The sequence below is a fragment of the Atta colombica genome, unplaced genomic scaffold (assembly GCF_001594045.1).
Source record: "Atta colombica isolate Treedump-2 unplaced genomic scaffold, Acol1.0 scaffold12, whole genome shotgun sequence".
NCBI classification, from domain to species: domain Eukaryota; kingdom Metazoa; phylum Arthropoda; class Insecta; order Hymenoptera; family Formicidae; genus Atta; species Atta colombica.
The window spans coordinates 8,002,942-8,008,648 of NW_017259206.1; the positions used below are offsets into that span (position 1 = coordinate 8,002,942).

Here is a 5,707-nt window from a genome sequence, read left to right on the forward strand (position 1 = left end):
AAAAGAGATAAAGATAGACAGAGACTGAGAGTTGGTCGACTTTGCAACGTGGCGCGAGTTGCATTAGGCTGCACATACCAAAAACAGTATTTGCGTTAATGGCAGAAACGTTTAACCTTCAGAATATTTGGTATTATAATGATGAAATCGTGAAAATTAAAATAAAGAAAACGTTAAATCCGAAGAAATCTTGAGAAATCCGAAAAGAAAGAAATGCAGAAAAAAATAATTTCGGATTTGTCTACCCGCAATTTTTCAGGAGAAAAAAGATTTTGTAACGTAAAGTAAGCAAATAATACCTTTCAAATTATAATTTTAAATATCTGTCTCATTCATCCTAAGATAATTATTAAATGATCTTAGAAATCATTCACGTAATGTATACTCTTGATAGATTTATTTAATACATCTTTAAAAAAATTAAAAAATTATCTATTATTATTATATATTTTATCAAAATATTATCACAATTATTCAAAAAACAATATTTCATTCGAATCGTTTATAATAATCATTTTTTACAATTTATGCAGACAATTAAGAATTATTAATATGAGTGATTGTTACAAGAGTATAGGAAATCTATATTTTGTGATTAAAAAATATTACAATTACAACTTCTCTCGTAAAATTATATATCATGTCACAATAGCGTCGTCACTAGGTGTCAACAGGATATTTTCTATATTCAGATGCCGAGTACCCGTTATTCAAGTTCATACTCGGGTAACCGAAGTCACGAGCTCGATTTAATCGATTTTCGATATATTTGATATCGTCACGCTCCGTGGTTCTTGAGGTCATTTTACGTTGATATGTTACATTGTTGGCATGGTAAGCTCATATAAATAATCAACGCGTAACCTAAATTGATTTACTGTGCGTAACAGCGAGAATGACCACGCGGTGTTCGGATATTTCCTCGGATACACAAATAATCGGATGTCTAAACAATACATAGTATATATAACATTACATAAGCTGTATATACACGATTTATTTTGTGAGCGTTTTACGTGTGTGCGTAATGAAAAGTTATTGCCATGCTGTTTAAAAAAATTAATTGTTTAATTTCATACGATTCTATCCGACCTCACACACACATATCATATTATGTATAACATATATATTAATATTATCACAACAAACATTTCGTTATCAGAAAGAAATGAATTGTTCTAATTATTTTTCATATTTTTAAATAATTCTTCATCGTACAAAAACATCGCATTTTATATTTTTATTTGCATAATAGAATTATTAATAAAAGATCGTGAATAATTAATTTAATACAAGAATAATCGTTTTGTCTGTTAAATATCTTTTTTATATCTTTTCAATAAATTTCATATTTTTTCAAGCATTAATTAATATTACTAATAAAAATATTAATAATGGCCATAAACTGATTAACTAAAAGTAACTTAAAAATAAAAAAATTATTTTTATATCTAATTATGCATTTAAATGAATATTAGTATTAGAGATATTCGATATTAAGAATTCACATTTTGTACTATTAAAGTGTCATGAATGTATTACGCAAATGAGAAAAGTTTCTGAATTTTTGACATTTTTTTATACTCTCGGTAAAACTGCATGTGCGATTATGCGAGAAAAAACTCGACGGTACCCATTTCGACGTGCCTGAAAAAGATCGTGCAAATAGCGAGAATTTCCAAAACATTTATTGTTTTGTCACGGACTTTTTTTTAACGTGACGCATAAATACAAGAATCGCGCGGAAGATTCATTTTTGTGGAGAAATAAAATGTCAACGGAAACATTATTGCCGCTTTCACAGAAATATGCTAAATAACACAACTCGGGTGTTATTACACGTACTGTTCTCACTTCTCCATTGTTTATTCCGTAAGATTATTTTTATACAGTATCTTCATTATATTCTCTTGGTTTTATAATAATTTACATTATTTTATTTTTATTTTCATACCATGCAATAATGTAAAGACAGTTATTTAAGAGTTTTTAATTCTGAGAAGATATAATATAATCATTGCTAAATTTTTTTATATCATGGTAGTTGGGCCTTTTCTGAAATACAAAGTTAAAATAAATAGTGAAATTTTAAATATGCAACTTTCGCAAAATACTTTATAACTAAATGTTAGAATATTTTTCACGATTGTCAATATATTGATATGATTTTATTGAAACAAAATAGATAGATATTTGAAAAATCTAAGTATCGCGTCAAAATATATAAAAAATATATATATTTTCAATAAACGATCAGATTTTCACAAAAAAAAAACATATTTTACAATAAAAACATATTACAATAAATACATATTTTAAATTTAAAAATTGACATTATATACTATAATAGTAATAAAGAAAAATAAAGTAAGTTCACGTAAATTTTTTAAATACTTTTCTAAATACAATATTTATATAGCTATAGAACAATAGACCGTACATCTATTACTATTTTTTAAAAGTTAAAAAAGTAAAATATATAGATTGCAAGTAAATGTAGAAAATGACGATATATGTATGTATCATATATCTGTCAAATGCTGTTATCACTATAAAATATTACTTTCAATTAAACTTTCAATTAATAAATAACAAAAAAGCTTTCAGTACGATAAATACTGGATCTTTTCCGACTTTTAGCAATAAAATAATACTTAAAATGTCCGTTTTTTATTCAAAATGCAGCTATTAAATCATTAAAAATAAATATATTATACTGCTGCATGTTTTTAATTATCTACATATTATTAAAAAGAAAAAAAAACATGGATCTCGTAGAGTATGTAAGTACATTTTTATGACATTTTTTTCTTAGATGTTATGTCATTCCAATTTTTACTAGTATTGGTGTTCATGTTCACAGCTGAACGATTCAATAGATATTGGGTTATTCCAATTCACAATTGCAGCCATTGCAATTTCGCTTCAAATCGTTCGCACTAATACATCGAAATTTTCATCTACAATAATAGCAAAGAATACAAAAAATGTACGCAGTTCCCTGCGCCCCGCGTTATCGGTTCATCTCAATTCTTTCAATTTTCTCCCTTTTCATTTGAGTATCGATTCTGTATGCTCTTAAACGTAGTTATTCTTATAAAAAATATTTTACTTGTGTTCCTTATTGCAAAATTTAATGCGCATACATAACATATTATATTCCGGATTATGGCACAAATAAAAATCGGCATATCATCGACATATCTCTCGCGAATAAGACATCATATTGATTCGAGGAGTGAAGCTGCGCCGGAATGTTAGCTACCGGACATAAATTATGCACTATCAGTGGAGCCGATAAGTATTAGTTTAGTTTGAAATTTGTTAGCTGAGTCGGGCATTCGGGGGTAACGGCTTTCACAGTCACGAGCGGGGAAAAAAAGTACGGCGAAGTTAGATGAATCATGAATAAATTTACGCGTCGAACCTTTATTCCGAAATGATCCAAGTTTCTTTATAGTATATACTCCCGTCGCTACGCGGTAATACCAGAACTTATATCGCAGCAAAACATAAATTACTGGTACACGTAAATAAAGTGTACCATCCTTTTGACTAAAATTTACATTCCATATTAAATATTGTCACAGAAACAAATTGCTTGTCGCGGAATCTAACTGTTGGCAAGGTATCTTCTGCTCTGTCACTTTACAATATGAGAAAATAACTCTTATTTTTGCGTGTGCATTTAATACTTTTACGCTGATTATTAAGTGTCATTCGCATCAATTCGGTACAAATTAATTCATCACTTCAATTAATCGTTTGTTTACATAATTATCAGACTATTTAATTAACGTTTAGGATAATAACCTTTCCAACAGCAATTAGTAAAAACAAGGATTAGCAGAAATTAATGATGAATAATCATTGTGTTCATTTTCTCGTTTTGATCAAATACCAATGTGTCGTAACAAGATATATTTCGAATGGAATCGCGTGTATTATCAACAGAATAGGTACATAAATTCTGTACTAAAAGTCGTCTCGTATCTTTGGCACAAGTCTCTTTGAAAGAGATCGAATCTTCTATTATCTCATGTTATCGTAGACAGAAATAACACTCGTTCGTTCGAGCTGGCGCAGCACTCAAGCGACTAAACTTACGACGCCAGTTGGGAGCGGCTGCAGACTCAATTAGCCTCGCGGAAAACTTTCATGGAGGGATTACGATGTCAACAACGTCTTTCTTGCGCGAATGACGTTCCGCGCGTCGGGCAAAATTGTTGTTTATCGAAATGGCAGTCTTCCAAGCGCGGCATGCCGTCATGCTTTTGAAATCACGTCAAATACTTGACTATTTAACTCCAGTTTGCTGTATTCTCTGCCATGAGTATTTATCTTCATTTCAATTTTCATTATTCGACCTCTAAAAACAAACTATTTCTCGAACGTACAGTTTAAAAGATTATTTTGAAATATTTAAAAAATTTGCAAAAAATCCGCGATAAATTCATAATTTACATAAAAAGGTAGGTAGCTTAATGGCGGAAATCCTAAATAAAAGAACACTGACAGATGCTGATAAGAAAAGTTAAATAAATAAAAGATGATTTAATAAGATGATTTAATAAGAATTGTTTACAATCAACGTCTATCTATAATGAATCTATAATGTACATTTATCTGAAACGTGAAATCCAATATAAAAATATATCGAATAGATGCTGTTTTGTGTAAAAAAAATGATTACAGTTTCGATAACCGCGATATTATTTATATACGTGATTGTATTAAACAACATATCGCTATATATAATATTGTAGTTTGCACTGTTTATTTAACCTTTTTTTATATAATCCTGAATATTCATGAAAAAAGCGTATGTGTAAAAATGTAGACGTTAATTTAAATAGCACACCGTTTCAATAAATATTTCGATAACAAACAATAAGATTCTGTGACAACTTTTGGAGGAATCATAATTACTTTTCAAATAGCAAACCATGATTAAAATCGTAATTTAATTAGTAATTACGATTCTGATAAAACGCTCAACCATAATGGAGAGCACACACATTTCATCCAGATTCCTTTCTTCATATTGACGCAGTTGTAACTATAATTTAATATTCTCTAATTGATTTTTAATTATGCACGACTGATTAACATATTGTGCACGCAGACAATACTGACATGAGGATATATCATATATTCCGCGTATATCTTGTTATTATGCAAATTTCTCTCATAACAATTTAATGTTGAATTTTACGTTCCCTTTTCAATTTACAATAAATTGGTTTGTCGATGTAATGCTCGATATATCATTATCTTTTATTCAAATTTTTTACGCTTACTATAACCGTAAACGAAGCTGTCAGCATTTCTATACTGAAAATATGCGCAAATGAATGCGAATGGAAAGAGTAGATTCAGCGGTATCGTTCACATTTTCGCAGAGATATCTCACATAAATCACAATACAATTTGTATGATTTCATTTATCGATATTACGTTATCGAGAAATTAACAATTAATCTATTCTCGTTTCTATAAACAGATTATGTATTTTTTAATTTTATTTTTAAAGAGAATTTATTTCGGAAAGAAAAATTTGTCATTTTCTCTTTTTTTTCTTTCATTTATAAATAATTTATTATTACGTGAACTATACAGGAGCTATTAGATGAATTCTGGTTCAACCTTCAAAGAAATAATCTCTCATAAAAAAAAAAATACGAAACATGGAATAAGTTTTTGTATT

At 28.7% G+C, this 5,707-nt stretch overlaps 1 protein-coding gene across 1 annotated transcript in view; it reads right to left on the reverse strand.

Moving 5' to 3' along the window:
* Nucleotides 1–5,707, reverse strand: part of LOC108694506 (semaphorin-1A-like) — a 223,878-nt gene that overhangs the window by 91,125 nt on the left and 127,046 nt on the right. The window lies entirely within an intron of this gene.